This window comes from Corvus moneduloides, chromosome 6, assembly GCF_009650955.1.
Source record: "Corvus moneduloides isolate bCorMon1 chromosome 6, bCorMon1.pri, whole genome shotgun sequence".
Classification (NCBI taxonomy): domain Eukaryota; kingdom Metazoa; phylum Chordata; class Aves; order Passeriformes; family Corvidae; genus Corvus; species Corvus moneduloides.
This window is the reverse complement of record NC_045481.1, coordinates 57,692,215-57,718,153: the sequence shown is the minus strand read 5'-3', so window position 1 is coordinate 57,718,153 and position 25,939 is coordinate 57,692,215. Positions and strand designations below refer to the sequence as shown.

Here is a 25,939-nt window from a genome sequence, read left to right as displayed (position 1 = left end):
AAAAGAAAAGAAAAGAATATGCTCCCTCATCTTTATAAGAAAGACTACTGAAGGTCAAGGTCAAGAAAAAAGGTCTTTGCTCTCATCTTCTGTCCTTCCCTTAGTTTGTGCAATACCTTCTTTCACGCAGTGCACAATGTATTTCCCATTGCAACTCTTGCAAGTTCTTTCTCCCAGGGATAACCCAGATCAGACAGAAACAAAATGACAGATTTTGAACATCTTTGTCTATTTCCCCTTGCAAAAATAAGGAGCTACCACCATAGAACTTACCTCTAACAAATTAAGTTACAGACAACAAAACAGACTTTGATTACTTCTTAGTTAAATATTCACTGTACCTTATTTATGCCAAGAACTACAACATGAGTTCTTCTTCTGTGATTATCGCAAATAACTATTTCATTGGACTTTCTTGCTGTATCTTAATTACCCACTATGTTGTCTAGATCAGGTTGTGTTTTTTCAACAATGTTAAAAACTGCTAGACAGTCCTTTCTCCTAATTCTGAGGAAACAGTTATGCTTTTCGCATGGATGGACTTCAGTGACATACTTCACTTACCAAAAAATCACAAGACAACTAAAGAGTTAAGAGTTGCCAAGGAGATACATGTCTCAGCTGAAGACTATCTATGATACTTACTATATTTGATGAGCTGCATTCAGTGTTGGAAAACTACTCATAGAAAGTAGTGTGGTACTTATGCAAAATCATTAAACATACAAAAAGATCCATATCAATATTTTTTTCCTCTCTCTCTCTCTCCTTTAGCATGATGCAATGCTAATTCACATTTACTGGTTCACCAACACAATTATTTCACAAAATTCTGTAATTATTAAACGTTATCATTCTCCAATTTACAGATTTTTGTTTTGGAAGTAAAGCCACTTGCTTGCAGCTTGCTACTGTTTCATGGAACCAGCTGTATTAAAATTAATTTATATTAAAATGAACTATTACCTCTAAACAAAGTAAGAATCCATTACTGCAGTTTCAGACAAAAGTACTCATTAGCTTCTGAATTTTATTACTGTACCACTTCAGTACCATGCAGACTTACTCATGAAAATTGCTTTCAAAAACCCATGTCAAAGAATGCTGAATAAGGATTTCAGAGGCTTTTAATTAATTTTTAATCTTTGCTCCTGAGTGTGGAGCTGATGTCAATAAAATGTCCAGGAGGACTTGCTTTATTTTAAGGAAAAATAGTCAGGTTTATGCCAGTATTTGCTCCCAGGTACGGCTGAAATGTTTTATCTTAAATAGCTCAACAAAGTTAGCTTCAGGCAACTAATCTCAAGTTAAAAATATCAGCTTTAGGAATAAGTACAAAAAGCAAATGAAAATGGTCTGGCACTGGAAGAGTCAGTAAAGCTTAACTACCTGTGCCACTGCCAGGTCCCTGTGCAGCACAGGGTACCACAATACACGTGTGGGAAATGGGGCTTTGATGGCCTGGATGCACTTCCTTATGATTCCATCACTCCATAAATGTCAGACATGTGATGTGAATTTCTATTCACATTTCTACTTTATTGTATATTCCTGAGTAATCACTATAATCTGGTTTAATAACTGTGGTCATGACTGGGCATGTACATCTACTTCCTTAACTTTCTCATAAGAAATCCTTGCAAGTTCTCACAGTGAAGTTCAGGAGACAGAGAAACAAGACTAAAACCATAGAAAACCTTTATTCAAGATTCTACAGTGCCAGTATGATTTGTACATATTCTTGCAAAGCCCTTGAACACATGTATAATTAAGAACTTAATTAATTCCACTGAAGGAAATAAAGCTGCTTTGTATGCATCACTGTTTTGAAGGAGTATGGCATTATTCTCTGAACAGTAAGATTTCATAGAATGCTGCTGAAAAGGATCAATTATAATTTTCTGATTACATGGAATAAAAACTAACCCACCCCCCAAAAAGTACCCCTTCAAAAATTTAAACAAGGAGACTTAAACAAAATGTATTTTTTTACAACATAAAATATATTTAAGATGCAATTAAATTGAACACATTTAGATCTCAGTCAGAGAAACTAGTTAAATTCAGAGAATCTAGACAGAGTTTTTTAATGTATCAATATATATTTTGAGGAAAGGCTCTTTTATGCATTCAGAGGAGGTATTGCTCATATTTCTTTGCTAAATATGAGCACATGTACAACAGACTGCAGAATGACTGGTGTTGCTGAAAAAAGATCTCAAAAAGGGGTCATAAAGGGAACAGGCATCAGATTGGATTTAAGGACAAAATCTCCTAAAAATAACATGCCTGTATACAATATCACTTCAGCAAAGAAGAAATGGATAATTATAATAAATGAAAATTGAGGTCCCCAGAAAGGAATACTATAAGGACAAATTTGACATACTAGAAAAAAGAAAGAAAAATAATCTCAAAAGTAACAAAACCCACCAATATTTTAGAGTTTCTTTCTGAATATTCTATTAGGGGCAGTAGTATTTTTTTACTTTGCCTTATGAAGGAATGAAGGAATGAATGAATGAATTGACTAATAATATTTTTTAAAATAAATTTTAAATGCATTAACTTTAGAATTAATTTACTTGCTGGACAGAGGTTAAACAGAAGTTAAAATCCTCTTAGTTTTTCAAAACAATCAAGGTAATTGAATTAAATTGAAAATGGATCAATTTATTTAATATAAATCTTATCATTCTGTGGTCAAAATACTCCATCATAAAACTAATATGGTCTTTGAAGTTTGATAAAATTGGATACTCTGACAATGTTTTGATCTTTCTAATATTCAAAAGAAGGCTTCTATGGAAGACTGAGGGAGTCTAGAACCAGTATTTCCATCTTAACTGTCTTGGAGAAGGAGCTTAGCAGAACAGGCTGCTCAAGAAGGAAGAACAACTTCAATAAAGAACTATTTCCAGGCTGTCTTGCTGGATTAGAATTATCATTCCTGACAGAGGAGCAGCAGATTGAAGGCTGTGACTAAGGACAACAAATTCTAATTGTGGAAAATTAACCTTGTAATCTTCTGATTGTCCTCTAGCAAGAGATCAAATACAATTTGAAAGCATTGCTAATAAGATGTTTTTAAGAAACATTTCAGGGAGATAGGATTGTAGAGGAGGATTAATGTAGGTATAGGCTGCAGAAAAAAAAAAAAGGAAATACAATACTCCACAGAGCATCTGGCTTGTGATACAAGAATGTAGGTGAAATTGAAAGATATTCATTTACATATGAATACATTCCTCTAATGAGGAAAGAAAAAATAAAGCATGAAAGGAAGAAGGAAGTGAAGCTTTCTTATTCTAAGTTGACGAACATCACACGAACACCCAGAGTAAGGAAGGCCCTGGTGACTGTTTTAATTTCTAGGACTCAGCAGGTTATAAAAATCAAGAATCTTGTCTCATCTTAGTCAATGCTCAAGAAAAAAACCCTCATTTATCAAAGGGTACAGCTTCAGCAGGAATAAAATTACTTTCTTCAGGTGGTTGGCTCCAGCCCAATACGCTCTTCTATGTCTTGCTTCCATGTGCAGCAACCAAATCCCGTTTTATGGGCAACAGTCAAGATCGTGAGCATACTGTTGACCCTGGACACTCTGATCAAGAAACCTCACCTAAACTTCTTGCTGAACATTCAATTTGATGGAAGTCAAACTGATCATTTACCCAATACACATATTGCAAACATCTACATTTTAACAAAGCTAATTTCTGCAAAATAAACACTTTCAAAACAATCACATCCAGAGTAATCATTTCCAAGAATATTAAATTTATAGATGTGGATTTCTGGATATGAGAGAAAGATTAGTCTCAAATAAATTAAATAAGCAAGGTCTAGGTTATTTTATTCTGTTCCCCAAGAAATTAACCTTATACTTTTCTGTCATAGAGTTTTGCTTCTCTTTGCTTTAAGAACCAAAGTGTCAGACTGTCTCCCAGGTAACCAACAATAGGACAAGAAGACACAGTCTGAAGGTGTGCCAGGGGAGGTTCAGGTTGGACATCAGGAAGAATTTCGTCACAGAAGGGGTGGTTGGGCACTGATAACGGGCTGCCCAGGGAGGTGCTAGAGTCATCGTGCCTGGAGGTGTTTTAGGAAGAACTGGATGTGGAACTCAGTGCCATGGTCTGGTTGACAAGGTGGTGTTTGGTCACAGGTTGGACTCGATGATCTCAAAGGTCTTTTCCAGACTAGTTAATTCTGTGATTCTGTGATTTGGGCTAATAAAACTGCCACAGGATGCAGATCTCAGGTAGGTAGGAGCCAACCCTTTCCCGCTGAGTATGGGCTACAGGGTGCCTGCCTTTAGAAAGCTGTAATGAAAAAACCTTTGGCTTCAGACTGAGAAAGACATAACCCACAGAGTCTCTTCCTTCTCTTTTGCTTTCTGACCCACAGTTGTCCAATCTCTGCTGCCAGCCAGCTGACACACTTCAGTCACACTGACATACCTGAACAATGAGTCCTTTTGTCACAAACATCCAAGCTAGCTGACTAGATAAATTTATTCCTGTTATGACGGAATGAAGTAGCTGTATTACACCTGTTCTTTGGGTCCTGGTAGACCTTTCATAGATCTAATTAATATACTTCTATTGAACAAAGACTGAATAGGAGACCAAAATTATTCCAATATAGTTCTAAAAATGTATAATGAACTGCATTTTTTAATGGCAATCGGGGAAAGAAGAATGCAGAAACAGAGCAAAAAGACAGGAAATACAGTGCACCTACCCTGTGTTTTCATGTGACTTCAGCCTGTGATGTCTAACAGGTAAAATTCGCATTATAATTTTTTAGAAAATTGACTTTTAGGATGGGACATCTCATATGAAGTCTGAAAGTGAAGCGGATGATACATTAAGCAACCAACATGGAATTTTACAATGGAAATATATATGGTTTTGCACTTGGTTTCTAGGGAGAATCAGGCTCATAATTTTGGACTAGAAATCATTAATATCTGTTCATATACAGATATAATATCTATTTGGACAAAAGTTGCTGAAGGTGGCCAAATACCAAGACATTCCTCCCCAAGCAAGGACTCTATATTTTGTTTTAGGGAGTAAAAATAATTTTGACTGACAGCAGAGGATATAATTATGTATGCAACCTTAACTGTCAGTGTTTGCAAAAGCAGACCTTTTATTGCTAAATAAATCCACTGATGTTATCTGTACTCTCTCTGAAAATAAGAAGAAAATCAGTATCAGACCAGTGCTGGTTGAATTTTAAATGTGAGATTCTCAAAAGATAAAGTCTTACCTGGAATACTACTGGCATTTATCCATCACTAATAAGAACAACTTTAACAGAGCAAGGAAATGGAAGAATTTATAGAATAATTAAAGGAAAAATGAGACCAAAGTGGCTTAGTTTTCCAAACAGAATAAAAACTTTGGGAAAAAGGAGAATCCAAGGAAAGAAATAAATTTGTTCCCTAGAAACATACCAGAGGAAGAAAGCAGTCAGAAAAAAGGCTGTGTGAAAGGTCAATGTGTCAACAGGACAAATATGCATGAGCTGTACATAAATAAGTTTAAAAAAAGCCTCCTATGCATCAAAGGAGTAAGGATCTGGAAAGATCCTCAGTGGGAACAAAACCATTTATTTTAAGATGGAGTTTCATTAACTTAATGGAGGCAGATGATGCTAGAATTTACATTAAGAACAATTTGAATTTGATGGTCCAGATCTTTCAATATACTGTGCTCCAGTTCTAGCCTTGGCTCATGCAGGTTACCTTTGTTTAGGTGAGAAGTTGGTGTCCACCACAAAGATATTTCACTACACAGATATGGCATCAAAGCTTGGGTTTAAATAAACAAATGTCAAGCTATGACAGATGTGATTCAAGGAAGAATTAACTTCTCCAATATCAGACTGACAAGAGGTCATAGATCTTCATCATTTCCACTCACTTAGGAGGTGAAAGTGGGAAGAATAAATGGACAGTGAAGTTTCCTTTTATGTCTGATTCATTTTAGCTATATTTTCACCTCCCATCAGGAAAGAACAGAATAGGGAAGATCCCTAGATATCACTTCCCTGAGTTATGGAATATGACTTCAATTTCTTGTAGAAACCTCTATATGCAAGGACAGGATGGAGATTACTTCTGTCTCTGGAAATGTCAAATATGAGATCACAATATCAAAAATTTCTTACATAAGGCACACCAAACCTCTATCTGCACAAGATGATTTCAAGCAAGTTATTATCTCCAGTTTCATCTAAATTTATTTTGAAAACATTAAGATGATGGGGAAGTAAGCACACTAGGTGAAGCACATTGAAACCTACCAAAATAAAATGTTTCCAGAAACAGCTAAAACAGAATCTTTTCATATGTGATAGAAATAGGAGGCTAAGAAACAAATCCTTCTGATGCTCTTTGCAGAAATCAATGCTCTTTCCCGACATTTCTTCTTCAGTACCATTCAGCTTTACTGTCTGATCAACCAATACAAATCTGGCCATAAGGAAATCTATTAGGGCAAAAAACTGAAGCCGAGGTAGGGCCAATGCACTTCATGCAGAAGATTGCTTTTGCAGAGCTACATCCCTGCTTACTCAACACCAGTGATCATTTGTTTGCAGAGGCTCATGATTCAGACCCTGAAAAGAACAACAGCCTTTTTCATACATCTTCTCAGTGCGAAGAGCAGCCAGTGAAGAGCACTGAATAACAGGAAAATTAAGATGTGTGTTCTACAACTCTGATGGTGCAAACTCGGTATCTTCAGTGGTTTTTGTTTTTGGTAATACTAAGACATGTTTAGGGGAAAACTGTCCTGTCTGTAAAGTTCAGTTTACAGTGGTATTACTAAATTAACTAAAATTGGAGTAATCCTGAGTAAGATATCTATAATACTAAATGATACTAAATGATAAATATAATCAGACTTAAAAGATAGGAGTGACTGGAAGGAGGGAAAAACCCCAAACAACCAGAGACCAATAGGTCATTTTAGAACTGACAAAATATTCCAAACACAAATAAAGAGTTCATTATATCTGAATAGAATGTTTAACCCACAGCTCTTCCCCAACTCACCAGGTAAGTATTTTGCTGTACATCAAAGTTTAGGAAATTGCTATGGACTGAGAATGGAAAGAGGCCTTGCTGCATTATTTCTAGTCCTAACTTAAGATTCAGAGAATTTTAATAACTTGGCTAAATCTTATTTCTATTAATGTAATTCTCCCATCTATCACCAAATGGAGAGGATATTTCCCAAAGGATATAGAGACCCAAAAGATAAGAATCAAATCTGCATTTCCATAACAAATACCTAGATAATAAAATTTTCTCTATTTTTAATGTTGTGTAATGCACTACAAACACGTAAAACTGTAGGTGGCTTACTTTGGTTTTGGGGTACAGAACTGAACTTTGCAATATGAAAAAAATTTAATGAGTTCAATTTCACCTTTATTTGAGTGCTTCTATACTTGTCTAGAAGAGGTGGTTAACCATTTAATAATATTTTTCATACATTTATGTTCAAAATGCACTGGTTTATGCTTTTAAATTTTCCTTTATTACAATGAAAGTGACTTAAAATTAAGTGTGGGAGGCATAAAAAAATCCACCCTACCCAATGTCAAGAAGAATATCAAATTATTGATCTGTATACAGGAGGAAATTAAATATGGTATCCCCTTCTCATTTAAAAGAAAATAACTGCAACAACTCTTCAAAAGTTCACAGAAGAAATAGATTAAAAATGTTGGCATGAAATCAACTACTGTCTTGAATGTATCTTCTGCAGGAGTTTTATTTCTAGAACACGGAAAGTGCAAAGATTTGTCAGAAGTGTATGGACTTAACTTTCTTTGCTGATCTTAACTTTCATGCATACAGTCACAGAGACATTTCATAGTTGTGACAGCCAAAATTGTTCCTTTATCTCTGAAAACAAAATTGTTTTCAGTGACATATCATCTTAATATATTTTGCTTCTGGAAGTTTCTTTTGGGATTTCTTGAAAACATCTCTGCATTTTATTAGAAGTCAGTTTAATAGGTGGACAAAAATCAATTCATGCTTTTTCCACAGAGAGTTAAAAATAATTTTTTTCAACTCTGACACCTGAGTTGTATTAATCTGAGAAATTTTATCACCATTAAATATTCATGAAGGGTCAATTCCAACTTGTCACTTCAGTGTAAACTATTTATATCTGTGGAATAGTGTTTTTACCTTCATATAGTGCAATTCCATGGAGAGCTTGGTCTATAAAGAAAACAAAGAATGAGATTAAAGAGACAAGGACCTTATAGGTGTTAGTAACAAGAAATTCAGAGGTAGAGACTTGAGACATAACCACAAAGTGTATTTTTAGCTTATCACAGCTAACTTCAGTACTCTCCAGCCTCTGCCAGAAAGCAGGACTCTTTCTTCTTATTGACAACAAAAGGAACCAGAGATGACCATCCTTTAACTAAAGTTTTCCTTTATAGTATTTACTGTCCCTGGATGATTTAGGCAACAGTTCCATGCACATGGACTACCAGGCTGCCAGAGTATAGGTTCAGAGATTCAGTCCTTTACTGTAGCACATCATAGCCTGGGCTCTAGGACCTATATTAAATTCTGGTTTTGTAATCAGCAGTCATATCCATTCAGTTTTCAATTCTTGGGTATACACACTCTAAGTTGTGTATTTTTTGATAATTTGAGAGACAAAAGTCTTAAAAGGATTGTGGATATTCAGATATTCAAACTAAAGCTTGAATGCAGGATCTTTAAAACATGGAAAAACCCTGTTTGGAAAGGATGTTGGCAGTTCATCTAGTCCAAACATCTGCTCGGAGCAGAGTCAGCCATATGAGAAGACATAGTTGCTCCAGGCTTGAACCAGTCATGCCTTGAAAAATCTCTAAAGATGGAGAATATACAATTCTTTTGGGCAACCTGTTCTACTATTCCAATGCCCTAAGGTGAAAAGGGCTTTCCCTGAACCAAAGTTTGAATATCTGATGTTTCAATTTATACCTACTATTTCTTACCCTCCCAGGTCATACATGTCTTCCTTCTTGCTCAACTGTATAAACATAAAAGTAGGATACTCTTTTCCGACACTGACACTATAGTTGTACTGAAGATAAATACTTTCACAAAAGTACAAAAATATGCTTTTCAATGGCATATTTTTGCAAAATGGAGATTTTTTCAAGTAGTTTCATTAGTAGTTCATTTAATAAAACCAACAGAAAAATTAACTAACCCATTTTCCTCTGTTCACTGTCTCCATTCCTACCTCTCATACCTGATTTTCTGGCCTTACAACTGTCTCACTGAAAGAAAAAAAGCAAATAAGAGGTGAAGAAAAATTAGGAATAGAAGTAAATAAAAATACCTCAAAAGTTTAGAATTCCCATTTGAAAAATTAAAACAATTTCAGAACATCTTTTGTATCTTCATTGTTTTTCAATTCCAGTATAGCTCAAACCCTTCATCGCTATATATAGTCATCTTCCTCGCTATGTATTACTTATATAGGAGAAAAAGTCTTAAATTCTGGTCTACTATATTTAGCCTTCCTGAGTCAAGAAATTTATTGCATTTGCAGAATTGCTTGGAACTCTGAGGACTCTTATTCTTTTGATCGAGTATTGAAAAAGAACCTCTTGTACCCACCTTGATTACTGGTGAAGAAAATCAAAACGCTAAGAAACTCACAAAATATTAGAAATAACTTGAATTTAAGACATAGCATCAGTGTTGGTTCTGTTAACAATGACAGATATTTGGACATAAAATTTTGTTAGTTGAACAGATTTATCATGGAATAATTTCTATGCAAAGGCCAACATTTTCAAATGTCAGTACCCAAAAATCCATCTCCAGGCACACAATTAAACAAGACATAATTTTCAGCTGTACATCTGTGTAATTTTAACTATTCTATGAAAATCTCATGAGTTCCAAACAAGTTTATCTTTACACTGCATGTATATATAATGTCAAGATTTTGAGAGGCTTTAGGTTTTGAGGGGAAGGATTCAATGAAAACACTTCTTCAGATAAATTCCCTCCTTGACCATAGACATTAAATAAATCTCAGCTATCTTCATACCGGATTACATCCTTCTGTTCTTCACAACAGCGGAGACAATAAATGGTTGAGAATTGCTGAGAAATAAATGTTTTAAAGAGATAGTCAGAAAGTTCAGTTTTGTGGATGGTGACTAACATATTTGGGACAGTATGCTTACCAATAACAAAAAAATGTTTCAAAACATCTTTTCTTATACACATGGCAAAAGGTTTTAAGAATTGCATTCTTCCTTATTTCTATAGAAAGTAGATACTCCAGTTTTTCTATTTTGTTTCCATCCATGTGGATCCATGGATGAAATATCACCCAGACAATTGGAAGCAATGCTCTCAATTTTTATGTTAAACTCTTTTTCTTATACGCAATGATGTTTTGGACAACAACATTAAAACGCATTTTAGCAGGCTTGTGGAAGTCCCCAGTTTTACAAATGGGAAATTAGATATTAAATGTACATCACAAATTTAGAAGTAAGCAGCTGGCTGACAAATCTTTCCTCTGATGATTTCTGTCTTGTTAGCTTTTTTGTAAGTCTCCCAAGAGTTTCTTTAGCTGCACCATGTGATATTTCACTACTGCTGTTTTCTGCTCTTGCAGCAAAACCTACTATTTCATCGTAAACAAATAGTGTTAACACTTGTGATGCTTAATGTTTTGTCAGTTTGCTCAGCAAGTGTGAAGAAAATGCAAACACTTTCAAGCCTTTTTTCATGCTGTCAGACTGCACTAAGTTGTTCAGATCTCCCAAATGGATGGTATTGTATGCTGCATTTAGATCATTTGCTAAAAAATTAAGAGTTGACACTCATGCAATTCTTAAAACTGGCAGTACCTGGTTATTAAAACTTTTTTTTTCTACCTGGAACAATCAAAAAATTTTATTCACAAAAAGATTATAGGTTGTGGACATATTTTTTAACTGTGACAGGCTTGCTTCCCAGAATGGCTTGCCTTACTTTCATTTCTGTGAATGGCTTCCTAGGTATTCCTATGCATAATTTCAATACACATGCTTTGTATTATATTTTGATATGCAAATCTGCACATTATCTACCCAATTAGATATGCTTTTCAAAACCCTAATTTTTCATAAATGTTTATATCTTTCATCACTTCACATAATTAGTCCTTTAGTATGAGGGGAATGAAAAACTATATGTGAATGACATGCTTTGCAAAATATGGGTTTTCTTCTTTCTTCCATCAGTTATATTCATACATCAATCTTAAAAGAAGAAAAAGGTGGTTGTGTCACATAAATCATTAATGATTTATGATACATAATCCAATTGCAATAACTTATACTACCTTTAACAAATGTGGGTAGCCTTGGGAAAAGCTGATATACACAATTTGTACTATGCACAATGTCACAATTTTAGGGGTTTAAGGGCTCAAAGAAGTATTCCTGGAGTTTACTGTCCCCTTGATTTCAAAATATGTTTGAGGTGCATTGAAACATTGAAAACATAAAGTTCAATGTATTTAACAGATATCTAGTGCTTTTTGACAAGGCCTATGATAATCGTGTTGGCCTCCAGCTGCTTATCTAGAAGGTTACATGTTTCCATAGATCATAATCTCCAAATCCCATGCAGCTGTCTCAGATACTGCATTGCATCTGAAATGGCAAGAGATGCTTCTTTTTAAGCAACTGAATTAAGCCAGTAATAATGACCACAGCTATGATCTTCTAATTAATTTAAAGCTGTAAATGAGATGCAAGGTACCATGTTGCTCTATTTGGTATGAGAGACAAAAGAAATTCTCCACCTGTGAATGGCTGCATGTAGTTTGGGCCTAGGGGGGATGTATGAGTGGTGGTTTCGTTCTTTTTTTTTAAATGTGTTTGTTTGGGTACTTTGCAATTTAGAGGCTTGGTTTTGATACCCTTCCTCATTTCCTATACTTTTATACTGTTGGGTTAGTCTGTTAAGTGAAGGAGGTCACTAAAAAGGTTTTACAAGAGAAAAAGCCAAAAGAATGAATGTGCTGGTGAACGTAATTTCTTGTCTCCTACTGGACTTATGGTTTGTTTGGGTTTTTTTCTGCTTCAAGATAATTTTTAAACAGACTTGAACAACCCTTTACATAACATTGTCAGTTGGAACCAGATTTATTTGTCCAATGAAGTGTGTTTTATCAGAACATTCATTACCCTTTTTGAACATAGTGGAGTCAAGGATCAGAAAACAATTTTCCTTCTTTCCTGTTCTAAAAACCATGATTTTTTTTAGTGAGGTTAAGCAGTGCTTTTTCAAATTCCCTATGCTTGATGTGTCATCTATCGATGAGTCAAGCCTGTTATGCTGGAACTCTGAATACGAGAACTGTCCGTCACTTTGAAAACTTTTAAAAGGAATGCTTTATTTTTTCTATAGGTAAATTTGAAATAAGTTTTCTTTTTATTCGTAGGTGTCATGGCCATACCCATTGATACAAGGTGCTTGTGTACAGGCTCTTCAAATGTTCATGTTTGAACCATGACTGCATTGCCTAACCAGCTCTTTTTTGAAACACTAAAGCTACTACATGAACATGACCAGACTGGAATTTCTTTGCATTTTTAGAAACATCTGCTCTACATATCACTGTATAATATATGTATGTATTTACTGTAAAAGAAATTAAGGTGTCACTTTGCTGCCAAAAATTTAAGCATGTGCAGGACAGCACTATTTTTGACACAGTGCAGATGGAATGCTTTAAAAAGGACAGTTTAGCCTTTGCAGCCACATATAATGGATGTATACCCATCCTCCAGATAAAAACAACTCTATGGAGTGAATGTTTAGTCTGCCTTTTTGCTTTACACTGAATTTTATTTGTAACAGCTGCTTTCTAGTTCACATGAAAGTAATATTGATAATTGAGGGAAGAGCTTTGCATCTAAAACATGAATCATGTTTTTCTTACTGACCAGTTTAGCCCCTTCTGTAAAATAAGGGAGTTTGAATTCACAGGTCCAAATTCCCAGGATAACACTCTCATGAAGCAATGATAGGCTGAATGGGGTATCCCTTAAGACTCTTGCTATGAAACTTTGCCAGTATGTAGAGCAACATATAATATTCACAGGGAGAGATGCAAAAAGCAGGAGTGAGACCCTACACAGTGGTTACAACATAGCTACGGCATCTGTAATTTCAAAAAGCTCTCACATCCTTTACCTTGCATGGAGCATAAAAGTACAGTGAAGAATACTGGAAAGCTCGTGGAAAATATTCAAGGATTGACATGCATCAGGAGACTCTGGTGGAATAGAAGCACAGGAGAGGAAGCTTTGTCAGTCTCCCAAGATATCCATTTCATTGCTACAGAAGAGACAGTGGTCAAAATGAGGTATTTTCGGTTTTGCCTGATCCATCTCTTAATTTCTCAACCTCTGCCCCTTCTCAGTGAACATTCTTTGCCGAACATTTTTGGTTTTGGAGTGGTCCAGTTGCAAAAGGAACTGATGGTCCCATTTAAATTTATGTTATTACTTTAAATTAGACTGTTAAACTAAAGTGTCACTTAGAAAAACACATCTGTTTTGCATCATCTAAAAAGTTGAATTTGTTCAGGAGATGGTCAAAAATATCTAAAAAATTAATAATAAATCAAAGTTTCAGAATATGTACATAACCATCACTGCAATATATATATATATTACAGTAAGTAACTAAATATCTCAATGACTGTTATTTGGAGGGGAATTTGTAAGAAGGAAAGAGTGATATCCCAGCCTGGATATTCTTCTGTGCTCTTTCACTTTCAAAGCTATGTGTAAGAGCCAAGGTCAATCTAGTTTTAAACATTCTTTTCCTAAAAGCTCTTTCTGGTCCGTCCAGGTTCACATACTGAGTCCCATACAGAGAAAATAAGAGTGAAGAGTGAAAGTCTATTAGTGTCTCAGCACAGGTTAGAACAGCCCTTCTGAGGACTCTCTGCCCAATCCCTTTTACTGTGCTTTGGTTCACACTGAGGGGGGATCTCACTGACCACCAAGGGGATTTTGTCTGGAGGAGACACTGCAGGAGCTCTCCTGCCACACTCAGCTGCAGAGGGGCAGGCAGCAGCCCATAGGACTAGACTAGAGCCACTCTGACAAACAACCATTCCATACCAATGTAACGGGGATATCAGGTCCTCAGCACCAGCCCTTTCACTCTGCAGACCCATTCCTGTTTCTCCACGCGCTAAGGCAGAGGCAGCTTGACTGCCTGCCAGCGGCATGTGAGGCACCATGACAAGCATTTCCTGCATATGCTCATTCTGTGTGCTTCTCTCACAAAGTCAGGCAGAGAGCTTGCTGCTAAATAGCACAAGACATTCTCTTTCTTTGGTGCCTGAGCAATCTGTCTCTGTGGTCTTCCCAGCCTTTATGAGCCCAGGGATTTGGAAAATAAAAATATCAACTAAAACCAACTAAATCATACTGTACAGAATAAAGCAGAGACAGCTCTGGCTGGCCCTCATTATTCAAAAACAGAGTACTCTGCTTATACCACTGATAATGTAGAAAAATAAATGCTTCTCACAGATGACAAATTTTCACTTTCATGTTTCTTCCAATAAATAATATTGAGTTTGTGTAGATATTTTTTAAGATGAAGAAGAACGAAGCAAAATTAAATGGTATTGAACATCAAAACGTCACTTTAGCTAAGCAGCAGAATGTTTAGATCTTTGCTGAAAGCTTATCTGAACTACTGGAAGCTCCTTGACTCTGCAAAATCATGCAAAACATTTTAAAGCAGGTCAAATATCAGGCACTTCAGCTGCCAGGAATTTCCCATCAGCAAAAAGGGGAGGAAAGAAGTTCTTCTGTCATTTCAGAATGTAGGAAAGGCTAGTGCTACAGTCAGGTGACAAACTAGGGGGATTGGGTATTGTTTTATCTAAATTTTCCTTCTAAGAATTTAATTATACATCATTATTTTTTAATATAAATAGATTTTGTTCTTTTTGAGAAAGACCTGTGTCTAGATTCAAAAGTATTCTGCAAATGCAGTGCCGTGCATGCTTCTGAAAATCCTTATGGACAATTATGTGTATAGAATATTTAATTGCATGTGCACATATGGATTATTTCCACCACTTGCAGGGACACATCCCTAAGTGTTTGCACAAACAATCATAATATTTAGACATAATTTATTAGCTGGACAATTATACAAATTATATATTTGTATTTTAAATGAGTCCCATATTTTTATCACATTCTGTGTAATATTTGATCAACTCATTAAGAAACATGAGGATTAAAATTCAGGAGTGTCTGGATGCATGCCTGTTACACTTAATTAGTGATTGCTGGAAAAAGGATCTGAGAATTATCATACTGCATAATGACAGAGATCTACACAGCAATAAAAATATTCTGCACAGTATTTTAATAAGATTCACTGCCTTTGGTAAACTTAAACAGGTGAAGTAAAATGCAGCATTTTGCATTATGTGAAGGTTTAATTTCAGAGTTTTATTTATAAATATTGCAAGTCAATTAAAGAAAGGAGTAATTGTCAAAGTAGGAAGGCGTAATATTACAGATTTTTTACAGCCATGTTGTAATGGCTTCAGTGTATACTAAATATTTAAACACATATAACATACATTAAAAATTTGACAGAGCAGCAGAAGACAGAAGATAAAAACACTGCACTTTTGCTATAAAGATTTCAGATACAATACAGAGCATGAAAGCAGAGTAACTGAGTAAGTGTGGATCATCCTGATGCTGAGAACGTTCAAAGGGTTAAGGATGGCAAATCACATTTTGTTGCTATGTGCAGCAAGGATAAAGATCTACTGGAACCCCCTTTAATAGGTGAAAGGTGGTCTGAGCCAAAACGCACACACTGACGTCCAACCCTTCCCCAGAGAATCAATGATGTTTTTTGTGTGTGATCAATGTAATATTCCACAGCTAAATTTAGGGACTCTGCATCCTATGAAAATTACACCTATGTCTAATTAACAGTAAAAAATTGTGGTTATCTACAGGTTTAATTATTTAATCTACAAGGTTTTGATTAACTTAATCCTTTTAGTAAGAACAAAAGAGTATATGAGAAAAAAAAAGCATCTCTAATGTTGTTTACTCAGAAGGAATTCTGTAATTTTCCCTAGTCAGCTTGTAAGATTACACCATCTTTGCTGTTAACTCCCCTAACCCAAGAAACATACAGTGTGAGACAGACTGCTAATAGTTTTCACTGTCTCAGTGTATTACTTGGTTAAATCATAAACTATGTCTACAAAGCGTCTCCTTTTTTGTTTGGAATTTTTACAGACTTTTATCAATAGATCATAAGATTCAGTGTTTGATTTTGATATGTTAGAGGAAAGCTAAAAATTTAAAACCAGATGCCTTTGGCAAATGAGTCTTTACACCAAGGTTCACTCTCTTTTCAGTACTGGTACTGCATTCTGAATATTTACAAGTCATGGGGTGACACGTGTTGTTCCACCAAAGTCAGAGGGAGTTTTGTCTGATATCAGTGGGGCCATATTTCGCTTTTAATAATTCGTGTGACGTGCATGCTGGAGTATCTGCAGCAATGCTGTGGGTGGGTATTGTGGAAAGGATGAAACAGGAAAGAGACACTCTCCTCATAGAAACTCTTCCAGGACCCATTACCACTGCAAGCCCTCTTTTCTCCAAGCACTCTGAAGATGCTTGTTTATATGCTATTGTCCTGCCTCAAAGTGTATGAAAAAAATCATTTAAATGAAGATTTAAAGGAAGAAAGAGTCCTGAGCCTAAAGGAATAAGAGTTCAGTTCTGAGTTCTGACACTAGGCCACTTTAAAATCATAAGCAAACCCATATGGCTTAATTTAGAAACATTAATAAGAGAAATTAGTACTTGAGGAGATTTCTGAGAATCTCGCAATTCATATCGAACTAAAAAAAAACCCATAAAAATCTACTTTTGGAAATAAACTTTGAACTCTTCCAGGTATTCTTCCCCTTAAACTTATTTCCCATGTGTGAAATGAAAAAATGAAGACACACAATAAAAATGAATATTTAAATATCAATCGTTGTTCTTAGTATCACAAATGTAATTGCACATTCAAATACTTTAAGGGTGGGGTTGGACCTGAATGATCTCCAGAAGTCCCTTCCAACCACAGCCATTCTGTGATTCAGTGATTCTCTAATATTTAATCTATTGCTGTATAAATCACCTTATCAAGTAGAAGTTCATTAGGTCTAAATGCCATATGATGTAGGGATTATTTTGAAGTAGTTCTTATGTTAAGCATACATTCAAAAGCATTTTTGTAGGAAGAAGCCTACGCTAGCAAATAGAAGACATTTTCAAGAACCAATTAAATCTATATGTAGGAAAGTAAAATGTTTTTCCAAAACCTGAAGAATGGTTCTATTTGTACGATTCCAGGGTGCCCTTGTGACTCAGGCAGAGAATTCAGGACTTCTTCCCCAAACAGAGAACTTAGTAGTATTATCATTAAACCAACAAGAAAAATATATTGGTCAATAAAAGTGATGTTTCCAGTTTTCACTTATTGGCAAGTAAGCAACACATGGGCAACTCAGCTAGAAAGTTATTTAATCATTTCAGTTACTTGTTCCAAATAAATGCAAAATTTTGACCCATGATTAGAACAGCCTACACACAGATTCACAGACACAGGAAGTACTGCAGCTCTTCAGTGATACTTTTAGATTTCTAGTGCTAGAAATGCCTTCTGATTTATCTAAAATTATAAGCCAAGTTGTGATACCATCATCCCTCAGCACAATAGCTACAATACAGACTTTTTCAGCTGTTCCATGTTCTTCTTTGCCTACTGTGTTTTGTATTAAAGACAGAGTTTTTGTAAATGTTTATATTATCCCAAAAATATGGTTCTTCTGATCTTATGAGGTAAGTGCAAAGAATAAAAAACTGAAAATATTTTTCCTATTGCTGTGGACACATAAACAAATCAAATGTCTTCTTAAACCACTCATCTCTGCTTGTCAAAGAAGGCAAGAGGTGACAGAGGCTGACTGCAATCCTGTCTAATACCTGCTGATAAATGTGAGGACTCATTGTCACTAGCATTCTCCACCATCTCCTCTCACAGACAGGCTCCAGAACCAAGATTTCTCTATAAATAAAGTTTCAGGGCCACTTTATGACCACATGGCCTTCTGGTAGAAAAAAAGGGAGTCATTCACATATCCCCCCTCATACAGTTAAATAAAAAGAAGAATTCTGGTTTGCTCCATGGAGAAAGAATATTCAAAAGAACATGCACAGAACTCATTCATCCTTCCTGTCTGTAGAGTGTTTTCTATTAAATGTTAAAACAAACTGTAGTGACTGAAAGGCAAAGGAGCCCCACTGTTTAGAGGGAATAAACACTGTTAATGCCATTACTTCCAAGGGGTTACTGATCATTATGAGATCTTGATTAATCACACAGTAAAATAAAGAAGACGTTCAATTGAACATGCTTGGGTTATTTAAGTCCTGTAACTTATCTGTGCACAAAACAGGATACAGTTGAATTTTAGCAGTGCTCAGGTATGTCTAACTGGGAATTCCAGCCACTCCACTGCAATTTTACTTATTTAAGTGATGTGTCCTATCAGTGATAGGCAAAAAGACCAAGAAAATTACCCAAACTCTGTCCCTGTTGTACCGGGGACAGTGAGAAAAATGACATAGACTTCAGTCCAGGAAGGAAATGGAATTATTTATTAATTTCCAAACTCGTTTATATAACCCGGTTCACTTCACTGGCATAAGGTTATTGGTCCTTTGACCATCCACCTCTTAGAATGATTGGTTAAACCCTACAACACCCATTTCAAAATATTTCTCCAGTCAGTATCATAACAATGCTGCATAACAAGCTGCAGGTGGCAAGATAAAAATATTGGTTTACAAAAATCTCTCACTGTTTACAGCTAGCCTGCGTGTGAAAGCAAGACTTTCACATGGATGCTGACAGAAAGCTGGAAAATTTCTCTGCATCAAGCTTTCAGCATCCATAAAACTCAACTGCCCAAAACTCCCAAACCATTAAAAATATACTAAAAATCTTAACCGACTTGTTATAATCCCAGATCATGAGCTAGGGAAGTTAGACAATTCTCTATATCTAGCAGAGTTAATATGATGGAAAGAATGGAGACCAGAGGGACAAATGGAAAACTAATTTGGGAGAAATTAAAACATTTGAGGAACTAATGTGCTCAGCTCCATTCCAAGAAAAGAAGAAGGGTGTGTGTGGTAGACTGACCAGAATACATACACTTGAAACACTGGAAGACAGCACTTCCATTTGATAATTTGCTGGAAGTTTCTAGCTGGCAGTATTTGAGCTTTATTTAGTCTGCTCTTAACTGTGCTTCTTGCTATACATGATGATAAAGGCTGACCTAATGAAAGCAAAATTAAGTAAACTACAAATCCTGTGTGCCATTTTTTTCAGGTGTTTACTCATCCAATGCCCCCACAGGCCCAAATGCTAGCTCATTATTCCCAATTGTACTCCATTTCAAATCAGTGACACAGACACACAGAAAGGTTACTTGAACTATCCAGAACCTGGTTTTGACGTAAATTATTCTTGCATATGTTCAATATCTTTAGAAGAAAATAGTCCAGGCAGGCCTATATACTTATGTTTAACATTTCTGAAACAATTTTGAATCCAACTGAAGTAACAGATGACTGCATTAAAAGAAGAAAAAAACCAAACATTTCAGCAGCTATTTTTCAGATGAGTCTGTTGTGCATGTTCCTGACAAAAACTAGGCAGCTTTCAGGGTATGTATTATGTCTGTACAATGAACAAGGCTGTTGTCCATTGAGAGAATGCTTTATCTGAAGCAAATAGGAATATGTGGGATGAAAACTGAAATAGTTGAAAAGTGGAAAACTGAAGGACAGAACAGGTAGGTAACTTTCAAGGTTACATGGAACAAGTTTCTGGTGCAGGAGGAAGACTGTTTCAACCACTGAACCACAGGCAGTAAGGAAAATGTCTGTCCATGGAGTATAAGGAAGTATTTTGTTTGCCCTTACAGGTCATTTTTTTGGTCTCTGCAGTGCTGTGGGCTCACTGCTCTGCCCTGGGCTTCCACACTGCTAATGGGAGAAATCAGTTATGAAAATAGGCCAGCTGTTGGAACAAGACTAATAACACCTCCACTCTTTTCACAGGAGATACAATCCACTCTTCCTTTTCTTAGTTTTTCTAAATGCATTCCTTTCCCCTTTAATAGATTAAATTGAAAACTACAAAAGTTTTGCAATAAACAATACTTTCAAACAGTCACAGACATGTCACTTTCATTTTTCCCCTCAAGACAAATTCTTTCCCCAGTGTGCATAAACTTTCCAGAAGATGGACTTCAGACTTGCTTTTAGGATCTCTGAAGAGACCAGTGAAGAGATACTTTTGAATATCAGAGAAGTCACCTGATTAAAAGTACCCAGGAAAATGTCATTAGTTGAATTCTTTCCTGACGAAGAGTTGAAATTAATGTGTCCATTGAAGCAAATTCAGTTACAGCAACTTCACAGCACCTATGTGAACGTATGATGCATCTTTGCTTCAATATTCCGAGAATTCCTTTTCCATCCTACCTCAACAACTCCTTCTCTGAAAGACTGAATGGCAGAAGGAGTTCTGTGGAACTTTTTTGGCCGTGGGGTCACAATGAGTTTGGCCCTGTACCTGCGTCACACTGCTAACAGAAAAAAAACACTGTTAGTGACCAAAATGTCATTTGTGGCTTGCAGTGTAGAAGTGCAATTCTGTGTTAGCAGTACACGATTGCCTGTTCCTGGCTTCATTATCTGTTGATGCTAACAAAATATGGATTTACCAGTGTATGACAGTACTGCCCTTGATATCTAAGGCATAAATTAAATGAAATGCAAATAGAAAAACCCCCAAGCCTAACTCAGTTTGCGAAAGACTGCTTGTTCTGTTTGTACTTTTGTCACTGCAGGCAACCAGAGTGTGAAGCAGGTAAGAAGTCAAGCAAGCTCTTGACGTCAGTTATTCCTCATTTGGAACAATTTTAAACAATCTTTGACTTATGTTCATATACTGATCATTGATTAAGCCCCAGGGATGTTTCCTCCAGTGTTTCTTCACCTTTATTACTATAAACAATGTAGTACTTTTCCAAACCACTTAGTCTCAAACTCTGTGCACAGTCTATTAATAAATGCACCCTTACATGTTTTTTTCTCATTAATACCTAGATGACAGCTGATATTCTGACAATCTCTGGGTCTCTGAAACACTCATCATAATCAGCAATAAGTCATGTTTATTCCTTAGTTGCACTCAAACATTAGAATTTATGCACAAAGAATAAATCATTCCTCTAACAGAATGATCAGTTTTTGTATTTCTCCATCTAGTTACATATTACTCACTTGGCATTTTCAGTTAAATGAATGTGTTCACTTAAAATAAATAGTAAGGAAAAAACAGTAGCAGAAACAGAGGTTTAATAGTCAAATAGCATGCATATAACCATCACTAAGGGACTCCTGATGTTATAAGAACCCACTGATGCCTGCCTGTTTTCATGCACACAGCACACACAGTGGTTTTAGTCAGAGATCGTTTCTCTCAGTGTCTTTTATTAAAAACAAAGGAAGGCTCCAATTCACAGATTAATATGCTGTGACTTAGCATTTCAGCTGTTTTCAGTAAATGTTGCATGTGTCTACCTGCATTTCATGTTTCTTCATAGCAGGGAACCCAGTAATACAGACTGCTCTAGCTTTGTTTTCAGCCTTTCTCCAAACCATTTGCAAAAGCCACTGCAGTGTCTTGCTACTGCCTCTTGAAAGCCTTAACTTGCCTAATGACAATGGTTTTTCAGAGCAGAGTAATTGAAATAAGTGCTGCATCTCAACAGATGAAGTCTGAAAGCTTTCTCAGAGGAGCTGCGGACGCTGCAACTGCTGAGCATGCAGCATGGCAGGTCAGCTATGGATTGCACATGAGATGTGTTGCACTTTCTGCTGGAGCTGAGCTTGGATTGCAATGACCCACCACACCAAGAAGAGCTGTTAACAGGAAAATTATTCCTCTCCTTCCCATCTCTGGTTATGATCAGGAATGGTTCTTCCTTCAGGCTAGCACTACTCTAGAGAGTGGTAGAGCAGAGATGCTTGGCTTATGAGGGAAGGTGGAAAAGATAGTATTCCCAAAGTTGGAGGTGGAAGGAAGGGAGGAGGTTTGCAAAAGTACAGACGAGTTGGTTTAACCCCTCTGTTTGCAAGCTGCTATCAACCTCATTCTTCTGATTTCCAGTCTGTTGCCATTCTTCACAGAAAACATGCAATGTTGGGTTGGGTTTTTCTTCTGCCTGATTATAAATTTGGTGCATCTTCAACTGAGAATGGCCCAGCAGAATAAACTAATAATGAAAATTGTTTTGACTGGATCAAATGCCATTTCCATCCACAGAAAAAAGAATCCCCATTTGAATACTCTATTTTATGATTATGTGAAAAAAATTCCCATCTTTTAAATTCAGCTATTTATTCACAGCCTACCAGAAGCACCAATGGAGAGTAGTTCAATGCGGATAAGTGAGAGCACAACTACAAGTTAGCATGGGAGTTACATATTTCTGTAGTCAGGTCATACAGTAACATGATCCATCTATTACCAGCTAGGCCTGAACCTTTCAACAGGATCATGAAGCACAACGATGTTTATATTCAGTCATTTACTGCTGTTGTTTCTTACCTTTCTCAGACATGTTCTAAGCTGTGACAAGAAGGAAAGTCTTTAAATTTCTTCACACATCTTTTTCTGTCTAAAAGGTGTTGAAGTAACTACTGCTAGCATAGTTCAGGACAAGCATTTTTGTGTACCTGGTGATAACAATTGTTACTTGTCTTGAATATTGACTTCACAGTACAATGGCCTTTTAATTTTTTTCCCTTTCTATTGGATATTTGGAAATACTTGGAAAACAAAAATTATCATTGTATTGGGTTTGTATGGAAAGCTTTTGGTAGCAGAGGGTCTACAGGGGTGGCTTCTCTGAGAAGTTGGCAGTATCTTTCCCCATGTCCAGTAGAGCCAATTACAGCTATCTCCCAGATGGACCCACTGCTGGCCTAGGCTGGGCCCATCAGCAACTGTGGTGTTGGGGTCTCCTCCCCCCGCCGTGTAGCCCTGGGAGAGGGGCCCTGAGGGCACAGACACGGGGTTCCCCTGCCCCTGCTCAGCCTCGTTCCCATTGGTTGGTTTGTGTTCCCTGCGCGGGCAGAAGGACCCTTGGTCCGGTGACTGTAGCAGTTCCTGGGCAGAGCCCCAGCCGTGCGGCTGGAGAAATAAACATCTCTGAAATATCTAGCAAGAATCTGTCTGTCCATATATATTTCCTTTCCACAGGACTCCTGGTTTGATATATGCGTGTTGCAGGATCCCCACTGCAACATAATGGTGGAGAATTGTGAGCAGAACGATCCCCGATCCCTAAGCGACTGATTTGTGTGAGTAAACCCTGGAAACTTTGGATTCCTCTTCTTGGTTTTGCTTTGCTATTCCATATCTAAACTATGGAGGAACCGTGGGAAGACTCTTGGCTCTCAGAGCCGCATATGGACATTTATCTTAAAATGATTCTTGAACAACGATTTGTAAATTTTAGCTTGATTCAAGCTCAAAAAGAACTGAAACACTTCCTGGCATGGTTGTTTAAGAACTTTTTCTATGTTTCTTGGGATGTAATTCTTACGAAGGGCTTTTGGAAAACCGTTTGGACACAGTTAATATTGGAGTCAAAATATATGCCGATGGAAGAATATTTTCGTGAATATTATTTAGTTACCGAGACTGTTGAGCAATGTCAGCTGTGTCCTGGCGAAGGGAAGCCTGCCTCAGGGACCGTGCGGCCCAGGCCACGTGCACCGAGCCCTCTGCGAGCAGCAGCGAGACAGTTCCCGCGTGCGGGCGGAGCCACACGAGCCGCAGTGTCGGTGGCGGAGCGAGGTGCGGTGGGAGCGGCGGGACCCGGCGGTGCCCGCCCGGCCGCGCGCAGCGCGTGGTGGAGCGAGCCCCGGGAACGCCCGACCGAGAGGGGCGGCGCGCGGGCAGCGGCTGACGGCAGCGGCGGTAGAACGGAGCCGCGCCCAGCCGAGACGCGCGCTGGAGCAGGGCGCGGGGGGGTCGTCGCTCGGGGGCCCGGCCGAGATGTGGGTACAGCACCCGGCAGCGGCAGCGAAGCTGCGACCAGAGGAGGCGACGCACGGAGAACTGAGCGGCGCGGCCCGGCCCGGCCCGCACAGCCCCGAACGCGACCCCGGGAAGAGCGCGCAGGCACCAGCAGCCCCGACAATTCCAACACGGGAGCGACCGAAGGAGAGAGCAAAGACGCAGCGAGACAGAAAACAGCAGCCACTCGGAAAAAGGAAAAGATCATAGTAACTAAGACCTTAGGGATAGTAAAATGGTATAATGTTAAGCAAAATTATGGTTTTATAACAAGGTGTGACAACCAGCAAGACATATTCGTGCATAGAACTGCTATTAAAAAGAATAACCCTGAAAAATGCATCCCAAGCTTGGGAGATGGAGAGGTAGTGGAATTCAAAATTATACGAGGTATAAAAGGGTTACAAGCATCGCAGGTCACTGGGCCTGATGGTGTTCCTGTAAAAGGCAGTATATATGCTAAAAATCGTAGTCATGTTAGACAATATCTCCCTTGTAAACCCTCCCTACAGTCTCCCTTTCCTAATCCCACCTTTCCCTTTTACCCTATGTCCTATTACCCCCAGTGTATTCCCTATCCGTATTTTCACCCATGGTTTCCCTCACAAAACCATGCTTTTGCCAATTGTTTCCCCAAAAATCCCTTTCCAATGCCGAGTGGAGGATGAAAAGGGGGAGGGAAGAAGTTAAACCCTCTCCTGCCTCAGTTTCCCCACAAAGCATGCTCAGAGAGTCCTGTCTCCCTTCTGTCAGCCCTAAGATGTTCCACAGAATCTGTTTGGACATGTAAAGACTCAGGAGGGTGGCTTGTTTTGTTTTGAAACTGTTCTTGTTATGTTTATCCAGTTGTTTTCATTCTCCTTTTATTAAAATAAAACGGGTGAGGTGTTGGGGTCCCTCCCCTGCCGCGTAGCCCTGGCAGAGGGGCCCTGAGGGCACAGACACGGGGTTTCCCTGCCCCTGCTCAGCCTCGTTCCCATGGGTTGGTTTGTGTTCCCTGCGCGGACAGAAGGACCCTTGGTCCCGTGACTGGAACAGTTCCTCGGCAGAGCTCCGGCCATGCAGCTGGAGAAATAAACATCTCTGAAACAGCTATCAAGAATCTGTCTGTCCATATATATTTCCTTTCCACGGGACTCCTGGTTTGATATATGCATGTTGCAGGATCCCCACTGCAACACTGTGGTAGTGCTTCAGGGATAACATTTAAAAAGGGGGGGGAGCCCCCAATCTGTGCAGCAGCAGCTGGATAGATGGGTGAAAATATGTGAGAGGAAGGTCAGTGCAGAAGGAGAGGAAGGAGGTGCTCCAGGTGCAGGAGCTGAGATTCCCCTGCAGCCCCTGGTGCAGCCCAGGGTGAGGTAGCTGCACCCCTGAGCTCAAGGATGTCCATGGGGGTGCAGCTATTCCCCTGCAGCCATGGAGGAGACCCACACTGGAGCAAGTGGATGTTAAATGAATATGGGACCCTATGGAGAGCCTGTGCTGGAGCAGGCTCCAGTGGATGGGGCAGGGCCTGTGGAGAGGAGCTCACACTGGAGCAGGTCCTTTGGCAAGACTTGTGATCCTGTGGGGCACCCACACTGGAGCAGCCTGTTCCTGAGTAACTGCACCCCATGGAAGGGACCCCCACTGGAGAGGTTCTTG

General features: G+C 38.0%; 1 long non-coding RNA gene across 6 annotated transcripts in view; it reads right to left on the bottom strand.

Annotated features, from left to right (window-relative positions):
- LOC116445931 overlaps positions 1 to 25,939 on the bottom strand; it is a 95,912-nt gene that overhangs the window by 29,794 nt on the left and 40,179 nt on the right. For 5 of the 6 annotated variants that reach the window (XR_004240951.1, XR_004240947.1, XR_004240952.1 and 2 more), the window contains exons 3-4: positions 13,253 to 13,334; positions 8,222 to 8,254 (exon numbers count right to left, since the gene is read on the bottom strand). The exons of the other annotated variant lie outside the window; for it this stretch is intronic. This is a non-coding gene — a long non-coding RNA (uncharacterized LOC116445931). The remainder of the gene's footprint in view (positions 1 to 8,221; positions 8,255 to 13,252; positions 13,335 to 25,939) is intronic. 6 annotated transcript variants of the gene reach the window in all.